The sequence below is a fragment of the Augochlora pura genome, chromosome 6, assembly GCF_028453695.1.
Source record: "Augochlora pura isolate Apur16 chromosome 6, APUR_v2.2.1, whole genome shotgun sequence".
NCBI classification, from domain to species: Eukaryota; Metazoa; Arthropoda; class Insecta; order Hymenoptera; family Halictidae; genus Augochlora; species Augochlora pura.
Genome location: NC_135777.1, coordinates 4,559,633 through 4,578,882, shown reverse-complemented (window position 1 = coordinate 4,578,882; position 19,250 = coordinate 4,559,633). Strand labels below are relative to the sequence as shown.

The window sequence follows — 19,250 nt, the reverse complement described above, 5'->3', positions numbered from 1 at the left end:
CGCGATTATCGTGACGTATGCGTACAAACTGGCGGCAGATCGAATTAATTACCGTTCGTGTCGTGTAACTTAACCGAACGCGGAGACTCGGCTTTAAGCGAGTTCTTTCGGAAACTAAGTCGACGCGAACTCTGTTCGAACAACGGGAAGTCTTTTTCGCGAGACGCGTCGCGAAAATATTTCTTTGAAAAGCAAGAGTTCTCGCCGCGACGAGGCGAGGTTCCCGCCAAAGTTTCGAAACAGGGAACGTTCGCGACCCGTCGAGGGACCGTGGCTGCGCTTTCGCTGCAGCCGTTGCACCCTGAAAAGAGAGCTGGGTGGTCCTCGAGGAAATAAAGCTGTTCTCGCGGCTCTTTTCTCCGTGGCCGTCGAAACGGGGCCGACTTTTCCCGCAGCGATGAAACGCGGACGAGGGAAAAAGTAAACAGAACAATATTCGCGTCTTTCAGCATTACGGTCGCTGCTAAAACAATTATCACGCACGCTCGGCACTGACATAATTATCGCCAATTGTTCCGGAGAACTTATCCTAAATCAGCCTTTTCCCAGACCTTGCGACGCGGCGACGAAGTGACCCGCGAGGACGATCTTGGATCCGCGGTGACAAGGATCTATGGATCGTCCTCGCGATCGCCGCAAGCATTTCGCAGAGGGTGGCGACGCGGGAATCATCCGGAGATGAAAAATGGACGGCGGTAGCGAGAAAAGGGAGAGGGAGAGAGCACTCTTCGGTTCGGTCTCTCGCCGAGCGTCGAGCGCCAAGTCCCTGTGACACAGTTTCGCACAATAGAGTAGTCTGCCGCTTTTACCGAGGCTCCCGTGGCATTCTTTTTCATTCTTAAAGGCTGGCCTCGCGTTCATTTTTAATTGTCGCCGCTCTCGGAACCGGCCGCGACACACAACCACCGATACCGCGGATTAATTCTCCGCCGAATTCAATTTCGCCGACGGTCAGGGCCGCCGATTTTCGCAGCTGTGCGCCTCGAGAACGCCCGGGAGAACTCCGCAACACCCTCAAAGAGCTGCAACATTTTATAATGTCCGCTAATTCGATCTTTCGCAGCATCTCTTTAATAAACAATTAATTCAATTAATCATTATCATTAGTATTCAACCGAAACCTTTTCCACTGTCCGCCAAATGTTCGCAAGTGTATTCATTCCACGTTGATCCAGCGTTCGTGTTCCTCGTCAGACCGGTGTTCCTCGTTTTCCGTTAAGAGCGCAACAAGGCGCGAGACGTACGCATCGACACCGTCCGTAAAAGTTCGCCTCTGTTCCGTGAAAGGATACGTCGACGTCGCGAAAAGCCGATAGTTCCGTCATTAATTCAGCTTCGTTAGAAGTTCGAGCACGCTTCCCGTTTTCCCTGTCCCGCGTTCGCGCACACGCGAGACCGACTCGAATTAATTCTGTTTTCGAGGATAAGAGCGCTCTGCAGTGCAGCCAATTGCATCCTGGAGTGTCTCCGCAGCCCTGTTCCTTCCGTCTTGTCCCGCGACATCCTTCGCTCTCGTAATTTACGGGAATGATCGTGTATCAACCGTTCCGCGAGGCTCGTTCTACCCGCTGCGAAATGGTCCAGAACGCGTGCGGATCTGCCGTAAGTAAAAATGATTAGCCATGCGCAGCGGGCTTTTCTTGAATTCTGTTTCATTAAGCTTAATTAGATCTATTCATTTTCGAAAAAGAATTCGTCGAGATTTTCTTTGAAAAAAAACTAAGGAAGCACTCGAATTTCGATCCGACTCGAATGAAAATTAAAAGATCGAATTGTTTTACCAACTCCGAGTTTCAAAGTAGTAAAAAGATTCGAAGCAGGAGCACTTTCGCTCATAATTCCATTCGATAAGGTATTTTCCGCGTGAAACCCACCGGCAAATGATTTTCAAATGCAAAAAGGAGGAAACTATGTCAAGGCAATCAAGGAATTAGGGTCGCCTCGTGTGGAACCTCCTCTACACAGGAGTCACGGTGTGAACGTGTCCATCGGACAGAATTCGACACCGGCGATGATCGCATAAATGGATTTTTCCGTCGAACGGTTTCCCTTTTATCGGTCCGCTTCACTTCGGAGGATTTCCACGGTTCTCCCTCTCGCTCCCTTTCGCTCGCTGGGCGCTCGGTCACTCGCTCGCTCACACTCGTCACTCAATCAGTTTTCGAAGACTGAAAATGTCCGAAAAGTACCGGCAAATAGAGACACCGTGCTCTTGAGCAAATTTGGTTTGGCTGAAAGATTGAAATATAATGGAAACAGAAATCACGAGAGCTGTTTTTGTTGGCTGAGAGATCAAAACGTCGAGACGCTTCATCCAGCGAAGACATCAAACGTGATCTTTCGATGCGCATTGAAAGGGTTGTTCTGTTTGGGTGCAGGGGTGCGCCAACGAAATTCAGGGGGCCGCGGAGAACGAAGTCGCCCTCAGGAAATCCAGGAAAACGTTATCGGCGAACCGCTGCCGAAGTGTTCGCGAGTCGAGTGCCAACCCCCTCCCACCCCCGTTCAAGCTCGCACCCTCTCTCTGTTAATTATCGCAACGCCGCCGCTCCTCCGGAAACCGAAACGAGAAAAACGAACGGCACAAAGGCGTCAAGAGATCCGACGTTCAAACTTTTCAGACGAGTCTCCTGCTGAACGCTCCCCCGAGCACTCTATACGACCGAATATACCCGATTAGTGCCTCCGCGAGGCCCGAGGATAATTCTATTGTCCCGCCTCGATATTGTATTGACTTGTCTCGAAAGATCGAAACAATATCCAGGCTAGGAATTAAAAGTATTTTCGACACGAAACTCTCTCCAATCGAATCCATTTTAATTTTAGTTTTATCACGATCCAATACACAAATAAAGAGGGGGAAAAATTATCCTGAGCAAACCGAGTTATTCTTTTGTCAAAAATGTCTGCTGTTCGAGCTGTTAAAGTACGAATGAGTCTATCGTGGAAATCGATAAAGATTGTTGCCGGCGGGTCTCTTGTTTACCGAAGAATTTTCAACACAGAATCATTTTCGGCGTCTAAAAGTTCTCGAAGGGAGAAAGCCCTTCGGATTTGCTCGCGGGCGTACGAAAATAGCCGGAGAATAGATGGTCGGATAGATTACGGCCGAGATCCTGGCTGGAAGATACTGCCGAACAGACCGGAAGTAACTTTTCTACTGTATCTCGGGCTCTCTTTCTTCCCGTGTCCCGAATGCGCCAGGTTAGGTTCACCTCGGCCCGCCAAACATCCCTGACAATCGCTCTAAATCAACGCGTAATCATCCTGGAGACGACGGGTGGCGATTCTCCGTGAAATCGTAACAATGTCACAGACAAATTTAATGTCGATTAAATAAATATTATTTCGTACCAATCTATCACAAATATATCATTAATTATTTCAATCCCTTCATTAAAAGCAATATTATATTGATCAACTATGAAATCAATTATACATTAAAATAGACTGGTCATCCATAATGTCGAAGATGTTAATACCTAGAATTTAACAGTATCATTTATTAATATATTAATAAGATTAAATCTGTTGTCGATATTTGACAGGCACAATTAACAAGGGCATAAATCAATAGAATAAATATAAATGTTCTGTCGCGTGCAAGTATTTCTCAACGATAAAGGAAACGCTAATCGAAGCAGTCAAAAACTGGATCGTGATGCAAGGCGATGAAACGATCTACTGTCGAGAAATCGTTCGATCGGTACTTCCGATCTTGCAGAACGGTTACGGTGCGACGCGAGCGTTGTTTGCTGACAACGCGAATCGAAAAGCTCCGGTTAAGCAAACGCAATGGAAGGGATTCTCGCATAAATTGTACCACGGGCTGATAAGCGTCCCGGATAGCAAGTTCACAGGATATGAAGTAATGCCTGATAACGAGAGCGAGCGACACAAATCGGGCGTGACGCGGCGACCGGCCGGGACTCGTTCTCTAGCAGCGGTTTTATTGGCCGAATCTTGCCGCCTGTTCCAACCAATCATGCGAGCTGCGCTCAAAATGGAGCCGCATTCCTTCTGGAATCAGACAATTAACACGTTGACCGAGATATCGACGACCGCATAATTATTCTCGAAAACTTATCCGCGAGACGAACGAACCGACTAACCCGCTGCTCTGCACTTTACGCGCTCTTGAATATCTATGCGCTTTCCTTTATTCCTAATTCTATCATATCAAATTAACGCGAAAGTCAGCTCCGCTTTCGGTTTTCTAAATTCATCGGCGGGTAAAAGAGAGCTTCGCCGAGTCTACACGGACAAGAAGCAGATAATTCTGCGGTCCGAAGTCCGTTCCTTCGCGAGTCACCAAAAGTGATTGCTCGATAATCGATTAGCAAGTTCAGGGATGGAATTGACTGTTTCTCGTGTCATTTTGTCAAACGCGGTCTTAATTGCCATATCTATTGTCACATTATCACATGTACATTGCAATCCGCGAAACGTCGACCTTTGCTCGCATTCGCGACCCCTGACCCCCGAAACAACTCGGTCAATCGGTGTCCCAGAAGCGCGTGGAACGACCGAATACAGGAAACTACTGTCTACAGACGGAAACCACCGCGATGTTTAAGACTTTCCGCGTGTGGTACCTGGAATCGTCGCGATTATCGATATTGCGGTCATTCGCCCGGGATCGGTAAATTTCTTCAGGGTAGAAACCGCTAACGGAAACGAAAGAATTCTGGGGCAGCAGGAATTTACGACCTATGACCCGCGACCAAGCTATCCATTTCTTAATACCGACACTGGACTCTACGTTGTAATTATAATGAACAATTAATGCTTAAGATACTGTAATAATACCCTTCTTAATAAATCCATTGCCTTCGACGAGTATACTCGTCGCGGTGGGATCGCAACATTTTCTCTTGCGAGCATACTTGTCGCGAAGAGACGGCAACGTTTTACCATTGCGACGAGAACACTCGTCGGAAACAGTTGACTGGCGACAAAGCAATCCGATAGAGTATTTTCGGGCGATTTGCCAGAAAATGGCTCCACCCTCTCTCCGGGATCCTGCTAGTCTCTCGCGGAGAGGCCTGGACGTAATCCGACAGAGTCCCCCGGCCCGGCGAGAATGCAGCGGGAACACGACGGAGCTCGCTATTATTATTGACTTTTTCATCTCTGCGGTAATTAAGAACGCTGTCAGTGGTCCATTAAAGCATTACGAGCCGTCTCGCCTGTGTTTAAGAAGCAAGTTTCAGGGCATCGCAGCCTCTCAGCCTCCGGGACCCTGCTAACAATGTCGACAGCCTCCGGTCTCACGACTGCTACACGCCGATTATGGCGGGGAAAAGACGCTGCAGCATCGACGCGGTTCTAGCCGACGACCACGGGACGACCAGTTTTACCTAGATTTTCACCTGTTTTACCTGTTCGTCGGCGGAATCGTTGGCTCGCGATTTAGCAGGCCAAAATTATTTTTACTCGTCTGACTGACCCCAAATACGTGCCTGTTATTTTATTTATGGCGCTTCATCGTAGCCGAAATAATCGTGAACATTGACAAGTAATTATTATCATACATCAGTGCGAAAACGTCCCCGATATTTTCGAAACACGCGAATTAGATCGCGTCTGTCTAGCCGTTGTATTTTTTCTCGTGCTCTGCGTAGGAGGTTCAACACATATTTATTGTTTCAGCTGTGCGAAAAATGTTCGCCTCTCGTTGTTGCTCCGAATGTATTTTCGGAAAATTCTATTTGGAAATTAACGGGCACGTAGTGTCGAGAAAAATGTTTGCAGGAACAGCAGGAAACGCGTGTCATCCGTGGTCGATGAGCGTCTCTTGCTCTCGAGGTCAGACCAGAGTAAAAGTATTTTTAAAAGTGTCGGGGATAGTTAATAAAATACTCTTGTTTCCATGAAATATGATATCGATATTTATTTTTCTTCAGGCGTGCCGGAAATAGTTATTTGAAATTTTATTTCACGCATGGAGAAATTTATGTGAATTATTTCAAATTACATTTCTTAAGATTAAGCACGCGTAACGCAGTCGAGAGTATGTCCAAATATTTCTTCGTTGTTTTAGTATTTCTTCATTGAAATATTTGTATCCGAGTCCGCTAGAGGTACGCGGTCGGCGGCAACGAGAACGGGCCGTAAAAAGAAAAAAGAAATAGATTACGCGTGGGCGGATTTTTCAAATCTGCCGCTGACTGCATTAGATCGTCCTACGTACGCTCGGTCAATCTTATTTTAAGTCGGAGGCGTCGTCGCCGAGTTTTCTAGAAGGCATTTGCATCCGAGAGGATATCCCCGTAATCCTCCGGAGACAATGTTTAACATTCCACCTCCTTCGCGGGAGAACCGTTCTGAATATTCATTCAATAATCATCGACGGTAATCGATTCTCTTATCCGAGCAGAAAGACATCGAATGTAATTACTAATCTTTTCCCTTTTCCTACTTTATCCATCCGTTCGATGAATCTTCAACTTAATTGCGGCCCAACTGGGTCAATTCTGCCTGCGATAACTACCGCCACCGATTATCCACCGTTCATTTATTTATTCATGCGGAACGTGATACGCGACGCTTCCAATCAGATTTGTGTACGAATTTTCGAATACTTACTCGTCAACCCTAATTAATTATTATTATTAATTAGGAAAATATAGTAATAACGTTCATTACTATCTTTTTACTATGTAAATAATATAAAATGTAGTAACATTCCAATTTGCAATAGGGGTACATCCTTTTTTTCTTTCGAGGAAAATGGCGCAGAAAATGTTCCAAGCGGAATATTTCAAAAGGAACAAAGGGTGTTTCGCAAGCGATTCTCAAGAACGGTGGAAGGTTTGGAACGGAACAAAGGGCACCGTTCCGCCGCAATTAGAAGGGCCAGAAGTTTCGAGGAGCGTTCTTTAATAATCCTTCGCGGATACATCGATTCCCGGGGGGCAGAACCGTGTACACGTTTAACTGGGTTAAGTGTGTACAAACAGTTTTCCGGCCCCACCACTCGCCAAAGACGTTAATCGCAGACTAATGTTCCTTTTAAGAGGGTCCGGGCAATCTCCGGCCGATAGAGGGTGAAACGAAAACCACCCCTTCCGATGGACGCTCTTGAAATTTCTGCGCGTTCATGTTGCGGCCAGGGAAAATATAGGAAAAAAGATATGAACGAATTGTTTCTATGAAATAATATTTCACGTTGTAAAGATAAGCACGTATTATTTATGCTGTGCCAAAGGAAATCGTAACAGCATTTTCTTATCCGAGTATAATTATCTACTTCATTAAATACAGAAGTAAATTACGATTTTATAAATACAGAAATAAATGTCTATGTTGCAACGATGATCCCAAGAGTTGTTGATACATAGTAAAAAAAAATTGTTCGAATGCGAAAGTTGAAAAACTAAATTATTGCCAGAATGTGCGGTATTTGGAGCGTTGTGCGCTGACTGGAAAGAGGAGCCCCGGCTATCTCTATGCGAACGCGACAACATTTTGCCCCTTTGAAAAATACGCTATAATTCTCGAGAGGCCTCTCCGAACGAGACCCGCGCACACAATTCTAAAGCACATTCTCAGGTGTCTCGAGAACTCAAGTGTCTTAACAGAATTTCTTCAGTGGACCCTCGACGCGTCACGCGGAGTCAATGGTCGACGAGCATAACTGGATCACCAGCACCCTTTGACGACCAACCTGATCAAGGACCTTTCGCGATCCGGCGGAACCCTTAATTAGCACGGCTCTATTCAATAATAAACATTCTGCATAGACGTCATTGGTATTTCACTTGCACTTATCGTAACTAGATCATTCATTTAACATGAATGGTCCTGACATAATTTTAATTTTCTACAAAAATTCAACATGATAATAATAGTAATAATATTAGAATAGTGATAACAATAAAGAATTCACATAATCAATTTTAATTAATTCTAATCATTCTGGTTTCTGCATTAAAATATAATAATCCTAAATGCTGAATGTAATCTTTTTCATTTGAATAAACGTAGATTAAAAAGTGTGAAAGTGGCGCGTCCAGAGAACGCATAATATTAATGATTATATCACGATGAAATTAATATTGATATTAGATGAAACGACCGGTTTTTGAGCGAGTCTGCGATAGACTAGATAAAATTAGAGTTCGTCTAACGTTCTAAAAGATTCGTGCGACGAACAGAACATGTCCGAGAGGATCGCAGCGTAATTCTGAAGTAACCAGAAGACCGTGTCACGTCGTCGCCGTCGACGATCCCCGTATTATGACGCGACGAATTAGGAGTAAGCTGATTCTCCCGGCGTTTAATCATCGCTGAACCAGCTAACCGTGAATTCCTCTCGCGCTCCCGTGCGTTCGCCATTAACATCCGACAAACGGGTAAAGAGAACGAGAGAAGCCCCGAAGCCACAACGACTTATTCCAATAAATTTTTCATCGTTGATATCTCTGTTGTAGTTATCTCGGTGCTCGCGTTCGTTTCTAAATGTTTCAAGTTTAATTTATTCGTAATCAAGGTCTCGCGAAGGTCTTCTTACTATAAGGCATTGGTTCTGTTTTGATCTTAGCTACATTAGTATAAGTTTCTATCTCGAGACATACGTAATGAATCTCGAGATATGTGTCCATTGACAAGAAATTGTTTCCACTATAATATGTGTCGCTTCCTCTGGCATTTTTTAATATCGTTGACGATATCGGAAAAATTATGATTTTTGCCCCGAAACGACCATAAGCACCACGACGACGCGACCCGACGAGTTCGAAAGTTCTGTTCCGATGTGTTCCTTCGCGGTTTCACGGATCCGAAAACTCGGCTAGAATTATTAGCCGGCCGCGATCCGGCCCGGATAAAACGTTTACGAGCGAGATAATATCGACTTCTCGCGCAATTACTATATGCAGTCTATTAGTCACTAGTGAAAGGAACGAGAACGCGGGAGAGAAACTGCGTTAACAGGGACGCGCGCGCAGATGTGTATTTACAATTCTCGGCCCGCGAAACTCTGCGCGCTGCCGCGAACAATATTCCCTGCGGTTTTTACAATTTCATTGCTTCGTTCGCCTAGCCTTTTCTTCTCCTTTTTCTTCGAGAAGAAAATTTCGACTCGGATTCTGCGGATAACAGATTCTCCAACGGTTTTGCTTTTCCTTTTCTAGCCTGCGATGTACCAAGCTCCGTTATTTACGGGACTGGACGTTATTCGAGTGGAATTTTATTTGAAAAATATTTCGAATAAATTCTACGAATCGAATTCGATCGTTGTATTCAACGAACGATTTTCCAATGTTCTAATTATTCAAATAATAATAGAATTGATGAGTGTATTAAAGTTGACGTCAGGATACTGAATATTAATTATTCAATAATTCATTTATAAAATCCGAGTGCGGGACGTACGGATGGTTTCCGATAAAACTTAATCCGCGAAGACAAAGCATAAACGGAGATTGACGCCCGTTATGGTCGCGAAATAAGAAGGCATTCAAGCAATGATTGATCGGGCCTGATTGCACAGGAAGTGAATCGCCAACGTAAGTAAGGCCGACCCGGCCGCGTGCATCTGGGGCGCACACATTACGCGTCCTCCTCATAAACGATCATTTCAGGCTGCTTATTAGCGACTGACCTCCTTATGCAATTCCGATGCATTTAAATGTTCCACGGAGAACGTGTTTCCACCGCGATACTAATTAATGAAACACTTCTCTTCTCGGTGGACAGGGTCCGATCACGGCGCGCGCACGACGGCGTCTCTGTTTGCCCGACAAATCGGAAACAACGAACTGTTAAACAATGTGTTCCTTCATCGTTAACCCTCATCCCGTCCCTCCAGTCAGTTTGACACACTTTCCACTGATTCTGAATGAACGGTGCGTACCGCGCTCCGTTTCGTCGGCTACAAGCGACAAGAGTAATCTCGTGCTATTCGTTGTCAAGCGAAACTCGCGATTTCTGCTTCTGTCCTTTCGATTACTTATTACCATTTAATTTGATCTCATTCGCGTGATCGATTAAAATTTTTCCATTTCAACCATAATATTAAATAACATTTGAATGGCTTGGAATCTCATAGTCGCGTAAGTGTCCAGATTTACGAAATTCCTCGGTTCACCGTATTCATTAAGCTGCCTCTAGACGGTTAGTGGACTATGCACGATGGGAACCACGCGATCACAATATCGAGCGAGCTATAGAGACAGCAATTTTGATAATGCAAAGCTTGATGCGGTTACCAGTAGGCCCTATCGATTTAGTATCGCGTAAATTATCCTGTGTCGATCGTGTCGCTCATCGGCCTTAATTAATCCAATTCTTCGTGCACGATTTTACTCGAGCGATATTGCATATGAATTCCTCAGATATCATTTCTCTCGTGCAGCTTCATTCGCGAGATATCCGAAATAAAATTATACTCGAATAAATGCTTCGAATGAAATTTTACAATAAACTGTTCGAATAAAACTTCGCAATAAATTCTCGGAATAAAATAGTAATCGAACGGATGGGCAACCATGGCCGTGTACGGCGGGGAAGAAGCGTTTTCATTGCACCGTGGAAAAACTCGCGTTATTATGGCACGGACCGGTGGAAGTGCCGTTTTATGTAACAAAATATTGGAGCTCGTACGAGGGCGCTTGTTACGTTCCGCCTCATTTGTTACGAAATGAAACGCGGGACGGAGGAAGAGGCTATCGCCTTTTTTTTTTCTTCTCCGGAGTACATAAAACCCGGAGAGGAGAGATTCGCCGGGACTCCTTCGGAACGTTTCGCGAGAGTACACGAAACTCTCGTTTCCTCCGCCATTACCTCGCGATCAAAAAATTACCATTTCTCCGGGCGTGTTTCTGAAAGGGAGAGGAGCGTCGTGGGCGAGCAGAAATGTTCTGTCGATAAATCAAGCGGACGAGAGACCCGCGACGAGTCAGACATTAGATCCGTCACCGTTTATTGGCTGAATTAGAAATTATTATGAACACGATGCGCGAGGCCATCGTGCTCGAAGAGAGATAACGAACGCAACGACGATAATTAGACAGCGAACTCGTGCATTTAGAACAAGAATACGTCGAATACTTTACGTACATGCGTTACTACATTGAATGCCTTAAATACAAATCCAGTAATCCGAAGATAAATTAAATGCGTCGAGCGCAATAAAAATTAGTCGGATAACAATTGTCTCCGTACGGTTCGCGAAATTTCAGATCGCGACAACGAAAATTATTAATCGCCGCTGCGATCGTTCGGGGCCCAGGACCCGTTAATTAATATCGTTGACGCGATTATTATCGGGACGATCGGCCCGGTTTCTGTATTCTAATTAAGATTACTTTGGACCCGCTTAGGGCGGGACAATTACGTCGCGATGTTAATTAGGCACGTTAATTATATCCGCCGATACGGTGTCCCGGCCTCAGAGTGCGGACCTGCTCGAAGCAACGCGGGCTCTTCGCTCGAAAAATCTCCGACGGCCGCGCCCGCCTTCCGTCCGTGACAATGAGGACCGCTAATTAGGCTCGGTTTCCACGCACCGACACGCTCCACGGAACACTTCGGATTGATATTTCCCCGTCGATAGCCTGATTTAACCAATTTTTCGGCGACTCGGCAAACATTTCTATCCGCTCGGATCGCTCGCTTTCGCCGGCTCTCAATTAACTCCCGAACGTAATAATGACACAATAACGGCGGAGCCTCGATCATCCAACCCTGCCGGATACCAGAGTCATTCGTTATTTAAATACGCGGGAAAAGTGTCTGGAATCGGTAACGGTTACTCGAAGTTACGAGTAACGGGCTCGGTTACTATTTGAACAAACTTTCATTCGCAGCGACGTTTGATAGGCGAACGGGCGCGATAACTGCGGGGAAACTGCATCGATAATCTCGATAAGATTACGTTCGTTTGCTCGGGATGGGTATTTGCAGATCTGATCAGAATTTTAAGCTCGATATCGCGCGCAATAGAGGCAACACCTTTTATCATCCTCCTCGGATCGAAAGGAACGCGGTTTTCGCGGGGATCCGTCTGCGCGGTGTTTCGCGGCGGAGAACGAGAAAGGGAATCGAACTAATCGCCGAGGTTTATCTCCCCCACCGATGACCGCAAACCAAAGAGAACGTTGTAAAAATACTTATCCACGTATACGCCTCGAGAAACAGGCGGGATCGGCGCGGCGCGTTATCGACGCGTTTCCTGGCCAGAAGCCGTCGAAGGTCATGAATCATCGCGAAACTAATGAGTTTAATCCGTTCAAGGGGTCGGGACAGTTCGTGCATTTCGAGGAATCGAATTTCTTCGTTTTATGTTAATCCGTTTTATGTTGTCGAGTCCCAAACGAGATACTATTGTATATTCTTTCATAACAATGCCGAGACAATGCATCGATAAAGAAGTCCGCCTAAACAATTCTTCTCGAAATATTTGCACAATATCAGGAGCTGTAAGAATAAAAACGGTACTTTTTCGAACGCGGCGAAGTGTCCCAGCCCTTTAAGCCAGATCCGAACGGCACTGTCGGTGGTATAAAAAGGTGAAACAAAAGAGGCAGCAGGCGGGACACCCGTGTCGAGGGGCCGAGGGAACGGCACCGGTGTGCCCGCCGTAAGGTTCCCGGACCCCATGATTCATTTCGTGTCACGCAATGACACCGTGAGGCGTGCAAGCCCCGCAATTTTCTTCGACTGACCGTGGCAACGCGTCGCCGGTTTCGTTCCAAGAATCGGCGATATCGTTCCCCGACCCCCTATCCACGATATTTCTACATTTCTCGATCATGTTTCCAGCCTCGAGGCGACACGATAACCCCGGAAACCGGATGATTTCGCGAACCGATGCACCGGCTTCTCGTTCCCGGTCGTCCGGTCATCGATAACGACCGGATTCCTCTCACGGAGAACGTTCTTTTTAACGCCTTGCGCAGCGTGATCGCTTCAACTTCTGCGCTCGCTCTTTCGAGCAAATCTCTCAAGGGAGAACATTCAGGGAACACGTGCAAATTATTTTGTCAACTATTTTATTATACATTACACTACACTACGTCTTACTTTTCTATTGCATCGTTGTACATACACTGTAATCTTTACTGTATTCACGTGACCTACGATATCTATTTTTACCATTTTCTTTGCACTCTGAAACGTCGTACCTTAATATAGAAATAATATAGTTTAAAAAAGGAATATTCTACAGCCATAATTTCTAATATATCCGACGGGTGTGTTTCTGACCGGCGACGAGAATCCGCGTTGCAATAGAGGGTGCTGCACCTTTCGCCGAGCTCATCAATGGCAACGGAAGCGACCCGTCGAATCGGGAGCCATTGGAAGGAAATAAAGGGACAAGTAGTTCCCGGCGACCTTGGGAGGGTTAATTCTCGTCGTTGCCGGTTAATTAGCAGACCGTTCTGACCGAGATCTACGCGGACGCGATATCAGATTTCTTCGGCGAGACAGATCGATACCCGTCGGTGTATGGTGTATCATCGCCGCGTGGAACGTAACAAGGGAATCGGGTATTAGTACTCGTATACTACGTAGATTTTAACCGGCACCGAGCGCCGGTGTCGAGTATCGAAGTCGCGGCCGGTATCGTTTTCGAAGCTGAATCATGGCTGGTTAAAGGCGTCGTCGCGGACTATATCATTTCATGGGGGTTCCGTCCGTTCGATTCGATCGGACGATTCAAGAACGTTGAACGGAAACAGGCGCAAAACTATTACAAGCGACGATACGGAGGTCTGTCATCATCGGCGTCATTTATGGAAACCAGAAGACGAATTAACGCGGCGGAAATTAGAGGGCGAGGCGCGGTGGCAATCGTTCGAACGAATCCTCCTGTCTCGAATCTGTGACAAAGCCGATTCTTTTCACACGTTCTTGAAGAATATAGGGATTCAGAGATACGTTTACGGAACCTCGCGTTTCGTTTTTAAATAAAAGTCAAAAGATAACAATATGAATTTAAAACAAGATACTTCAAACTGTGATTTGAAAGTAAAAATAATAAAACGAATCCTTTTTGGTCCAAGATGTGCAAACAAAGAAGAATTCGCTGCGAGAAGGAAGACAGATATCGGTACTCGGTGCTACCAATTTGTTGGAGGGATGCGAGAGAGATAAAGTGGCGGAGGGGATGGCTCGCGAGCGAGACGAGAGTTTGCCAGCGTGGTTTTCAGGGCGAATCCGTGAATTTTCGGGCGTGCAGTGTAATCGAGAGCCAGTAGACCGAGGCTAGTCAGAAACTATCGATTACAGAGCCATAACGCGTGCGTCTATGTCAACCCTTTTAGCGGCGACGTATGGCCGTTTGAAATATACGGCGGAACAGGCACACGGCCGCTTCCGTGATCGTTTAAACGGCCGTAATTTAGCGTCCTTCGGCCGGATCCGTGCAAAGGAAGGCCCCGATTCTGATACGGAAGGAATGCAATTTCAGATTTCAATGGATCTTCTTTTAACTCGCTCTCTGTTCCACCCCGCGCCCAACTGGAAACCCGTTTGTCGCGTCGAAAATGATTTCAACGTTATTACAAGGTCGGAGGGTCGTACCAGAGTACTGTAGTTTTTACTTATTTAACATCGGATTCACAGAACACTGAAAGCAGGTGTTTCATATTAGTTTATATAAGAAAGTGAGTCATGCATTCGATTGAATAATATCTGAAAGGAAGATATGAGATTTTGTTACTGACCATTAAATAATCCGACATACTCGGCAAGTTTCACTGGAGCATAAAGGACCGTCGGAATCGGTGATTTTCGATTCGCCGGTGGTCGATCAACGCGTCCCGGAAACGCAATAAAATGGGAGGCGGGTACGCGCGATTAAATCATGGGAATGCCAATGTCAGCCGATTAAAATACGCAAAAATAATAGCTGAGTAATGCGGACATGACGCGACGCGACGCGAAACGAAACGCCGCAGCCCGGCGCGGCGCGGCACGCCGGGCGTTGCGTCATTTCTCGTAAAACAATCGTCACAAATGATTGCATTAGTTCGTGAGTCATTCCCGTTTCGCTGAGCGAAGGTAACAGTAATTTCGCACGAAACTGTCGGCGCCGAAGCGCTAATCAAGACTGGCTTCTTCGGCCGGGCAGCGCCTAAAAATTCGCGCTGCGAGCGCCGTACTTTAATTCCGGCGCGGTTTCGGCTTGGAAGAGCATCGGTTCCGTTTGCTCATTGATCTTCCTTTTGAATAACAAGACCGTCTATTTGTTTACTTCCTTATTTTGTTATTAAAAGAAGAGGTGAGAGACTAGGACTGAGAGGGTTAAGATCCAATCGAAATCTCTGTACTCTTCGATTTGTTGACTAATGTCTAGTTTCCTAATGCAATGAAAAAATAAATTTAGTTTATGACTAAGCGATTTAAATGAGTTTTTGAATCCGTGGAACCGCGAAACCCGTAGGAAACGGTAGGTCGTAGTAAACGCGAGTGGCGAAGGTGTTATCGGGGCCAGATAACGAATTCGAAAGCAGCTTCGTTTCCGTCCGGATTTCGAAAAATGTCGAGTCGATAACACGGTGCCCATAAACTCTTCGGCACGGCTTCGAATTGCGGCGCCGATAGAGACGAGCAAAAATCCACAACGTTTCCACGCGTATTTTTGGCGGTGACGTTCTCGATCCGATTCGCGAGGCGACAAAGTATGAGGCGCAAAGAATTCCACGAACGATCGGAAACGTGCAACCGTGTGACGAGCCGTATCAATATACGTATACAGCTGCTTCAGAAAGTTTCCTAGACTCTACGATCTTCGACAAATTCTCGATAGGGTAGTGGAGACGGTTAAAAAACGAAATAAGAATTTATTCTGCTTACTTCCGTTGAGATCTTTGCATTCTTTCATTCTGTTTAATTTTGAAAAAACAGCGTTTGTTGTTCTTTTATCCTATTTATTTTTTAACAAATAAATTTGGTATGTCTTATTTAGTAAATAAAACCAGACTCGATTAGATGATCGAGCTGTTGGAACTTCGTGAAGACTATTGCGACGACAACCGTGAAAATTCTAACCAGCCGATGCCGAATTCGTTGAAAATCTGAAATTTCGCATACGGCGACTTTCTCGGGACACTGTACATACAAAGCCCGGATATCGCGTGCAAACACGTACGACGAAAAACAAACACGTTTTGACGGCAAATAAGGAAATCGTCGCGAGAGCGGGGAATCGGGCGAGATTAAACCGCTCGTGTGATTTTTTATTTTTCGCCGCCTCGGAATGCGGACGATCTTTTAACGCGGCTCTCTGCCCCATATATGGGTCACGGGGAGTATAAATAAAAAGTTGCACGGGCGAAATCAAGCGGAAAGCCGTTTCAACCCCTTGCCAGTTCTTCGTTCGTAGTGTATTTCTTTCACGGTTTCCGTGATTAGAATTTTCTTTTCACCGCGATACGATGGATCGCGGGAATTTCCCGGGTCACGCGGCCCGACGCCCACAACTTTTCGGCGCGGCTATTCAACGCCGACAATAATTAACCACGCTTCCATCACCGGCGCCGATCGGTGGCGACGATAAATTCGCACAGCGCGGCGGCTTGCCAAAGTCTAAAAATCGGAAACCTGTGTGCACATCCCACGAACGCGTCCATTCAACCCATTTAGGATATTTACAGGGGGGGTTGCGACCACTGCCCGTTGGATTTGCTACGTTCGTGTTATTTATAGAGCCGGCAGACGAGTGATACGCCATACTGTATCCGAAAACTATTATTTAACCCTTTGCAATCCAAATCCCGAAACAATAAACTGGCTTTTATTATTCAGTAGGGTCGTCGAAGCGTTCGAATAACTGCCTACGATTAGGACTGTGAAGGAGGGTTTTCATGGGAGCAACACGTTGCTCAGGGTGGCTTGATGGAGCCGTTGTCACACGGACTCGAGAGCAGCAAGCGTTTTCCGTGCAACAGAACATTCGTTACGGGTCTTGGTAGATTAGAGTGCCGGTCGATCCCCCGCAAGAATATTTCCGGACACTCGGGAGAGGAGAACATGCTCGTGGTGGGGCTCTAAACGCGAGAGAAACAAATATTCGAGGCACAGCCGTGTTGCTGCACGTTTGCCGGGTTTCTTTCTTCTCGTGTCACTTCCTGCGTCGCGGTGACTCACGTGAATCACCAGCCAGGAAGACGAAACGGGGAAAGTGTTCGAAAGGGACGACCGCAATCTGCTAGGCTAAATTCGAATCGTTACTTTGTACTTTTCTGGTCGCACAGAACGAGCGAAAAGAAATCCTTACAATGTAACATCTGGTCGAGCAGTGTCTACCGCATCTGGCCACGCGTATTTGAAATATTATCTCAAATAACATGTTACATTGTTTCACGATTATATCTGTTCAGTAGCATGCCACTTTAATTGGCCATTATTAGAAACAATTGTTTGAGATAATCGTGAAATTCTCCTTGCTAATTTAATCCGATTGAAATCTCTGTCTGGTTTACAACGACATTCCTGCAAGATAAAAAACTGCCGATCTGATTCTGTTAAATGGTTATCCGATAATGGGGAGCGTTTTTCTTAAGAATAACACCCGTCTCCTAGCTTCTACATCGGTCGAAGGCTGATTTTCTTTAGCGATAATGTTAGATGAAGTCAGACAAAAATCTTTGAACGCTTTCAGTGCCGAAAATCAACCCCTAAAAATTCCTAGAAAATTGAAGTAATTTAATTAATGAAACTGAAGCTTAGCAGTTAACATTTACCACAATGGGTGGTATTATTAACTCTTTTGCAATTGAATACAGTTGAAAATGAATCCTAGAAATGGCTACGTGTTGAAAAATAAAAATGTTGTGTTCTTTATTATGGGAGGTTTACACTGTAACACGGCAAACAATCTCCAATGTGATTGCCATTCATAGTTGGCTTTGTGAGCTGATTAAGGTCTAAAGTCTTCGATCATAATAAAGCAATTATCGGTGCAAGCCCCCATAAATACATAGAACATATGCGACAGAGGTCGTGCCGTGTGTCTGAGAAACGCTCCTATATTTTTAGAACAGTTACAATGTAACCAACTCGCGCCTGGATTAGTCTATCCACTGTTTGAAGTACGCGTTACATTGTTTTATTGTTCGCACAATGTATGAACTAAATGCGTCGGTCTACACAATTGCAACTTAAATATTAATGCTTTCGGAATAATTGAATAATACATGCTGGAAAGTGCCATTAGAATTTCATTCACTTTCCACTGTATATTCAATCAGGTACTCCACATGTTTAATTTTTAAAGAAAGCAGAAGACTGCAGAGACGTCTGCAGTGTTTAATCGGAACGATGATGCATGCAAATACTATATTCAAGCATTAAAAAGAGCAAGCCGAGGTTTCTTGAAACAGGCATAACCTAACCTGCTAGTCAGGAAAGATAAACGTACTCGTCAACACTATTTATCTGTTAAAAACTCGATCCATGTATAAATAAGATAAACGATTTAATGGCAACGGTGGGCGAATAACGACTACCAATTAATCATGAAATATTAGATATATTCTGCATCCCTATCCTACTTTGACACAGACCTAGGTATATTTCGAACGACATTATCAGAAATTTTATTTTCAACAACGTGTTATTTTATTTCATATTTATTTCCATGTCTTCAATCAGTTTTGAAATAACGTCAATTGAAATATTATTTTATTTTGGGATTATTAGAAATGTCATTCTATTTTAGAATTACTTTAAACAATTAGCTGGAATCATTGTGAAATGCTTCTCGAAAATTGTATTAACATTTCTGTAAGACTGTGTTAAGATCTAACTGTGTTAAACGATTATCAGACAAAGAGACACATGTTTCTGAAGAATAACACCCCTTTGTCGTCTTCAGCACCGTTCCTTTCGCGACAATAGTGGATGTACCCCGACAAAAATCTCTTAAAGATCAAATTTCTGGGAAAAGATTTCGTTGAAAGCAAATTGCTGTGAAGATTTCTACAGATAAAATCTTTTCAAAGAAAATCGACGCGACGGTTCTTTACAAAGAAATTAACAAAGGGTCTTCATCCGCAAACTTTAGTTTCTAACAAAGGGTTCTGACCGATAAACACTAAATAAATAGCAATAATATACCCAATTCTGTTTTCACACCGTTTATAAAAATAGATGCGTTTCGCTTCGCACACGGTATCTCATCATTTAATCGTAATTCTCTAGATACGCATCTAGACAGGTACACATAATGAAAAATAATTGTTCACGCACCATACACGATGTTTTTTCCTGGAAACGTATCCGTTTTTAAAGACAAA

At 44.8% G+C, this 19,250-nt stretch overlaps 1 protein-coding gene across 1 annotated transcript in view; it reads right to left on the bottom strand.

Moving 5' to 3' along the window:
- Window positions 1-19,250, bottom strand: part of Rap1 (RAS oncogene family member Rap1) — a 33,337-nt gene that overhangs the window by 12,816 nt on the left and 1,271 nt on the right. The gene's annotated exons all lie outside the window — the stretch shown is intronic.